At 35.6% G+C, this 912-nt stretch overlaps 1 non-coding gene across 1 annotated transcript; it reads left to right on the forward strand.

Annotated features, from left to right (window-relative positions):
- Positions 1-505: 505 nt before the first annotated feature.
- LOC126017197 (U6 spliceosomal RNA) lies at positions 506-609 on the forward strand. Its single transcript, XR_007498842.1, has one exon. It is a non-coding gene; the product is annotated as a U6 spliceosomal RNA (small nuclear RNA).
- Positions 610-912: the final 303 nt, after the last annotated feature.

A 912-nucleotide genomic window follows, 5' to 3' on the forward strand; every position in this document is an offset into this window, starting at 1 on the left:
TGAGGTTTTCTCTGGAATAATTAAAAATCTATACAGATTTACACTGTATTGATATTACACCATTGTAATCCCATCATTAAAACTCTTATCCTAAGTTTAAAATCCACTTAAAAACTGGAGAGATAATATACCTGGTAAGGTGCTTGTCTTACATACGGTTGACCTGGTTTAAGTCCTGGCACCTCATATGGTTCTATGAATATCCCAGTAGTAGATCCTTGAGCATAGAGCCAGAAACAAACCCTGAGCAAGTATATGTTCCTCTACCAAAAATTTAATTTTATGTATCCAGACTCTCAAAACAGGACTATCATATCCATGACAATCATAATAGCTCAGCCTGTCTTAAATGGTCATAGAGTTGGAAAAATTGCCTAAGATATAGCTCATTTAGTAATAACGGTTTGAATAGCTTATGTAACTTATTGATATTGAGTGCCAGACAGAATGGGGAAAACAGGTGGCAGTAGTGGTTCTCACAATTTCAAGTACACAGCATGGGCTGGCTTTAACAATACTCAAATTCAAGGTTGAATGATACAGAGAACATTTGCATGGTCCCTGGGCAGTGATGACATACAAATTGTTGAAGTATTATTCCATATTATTACAAAAAGAGAAATTAGTAATTACCAGTGCAGGCTCTGAGCCATGGCTAATAGAACTGGAAACCGTGGCAACAAAGTATGTGCAGATGAGGGGAGAGGTAAAAGGGTTTAATTGTAAAGAAATCTTAAAACACTGGTTAAAGGATTATTGTAGCAACACAACCCTATAAAATGATGACTTGAGTGTACTGTAAATTATAATACCTCAATTCAAAAGAATAAAGATGACTCAAAGAGCAGGTAAGCAGAAAGTCAAATGGGCCTAAACAATATCTGAAGCACTCAACAGAAATTAAATTCTGGT

This window comes from Suncus etruscus, chromosome 8 (assembly GCF_024139225.1).
Source record: "Suncus etruscus isolate mSunEtr1 chromosome 8, mSunEtr1.pri.cur, whole genome shotgun sequence".
Classification (NCBI taxonomy): domain Eukaryota; kingdom Metazoa; phylum Chordata; class Mammalia; order Eulipotyphla; family Soricidae; genus Suncus; species Suncus etruscus.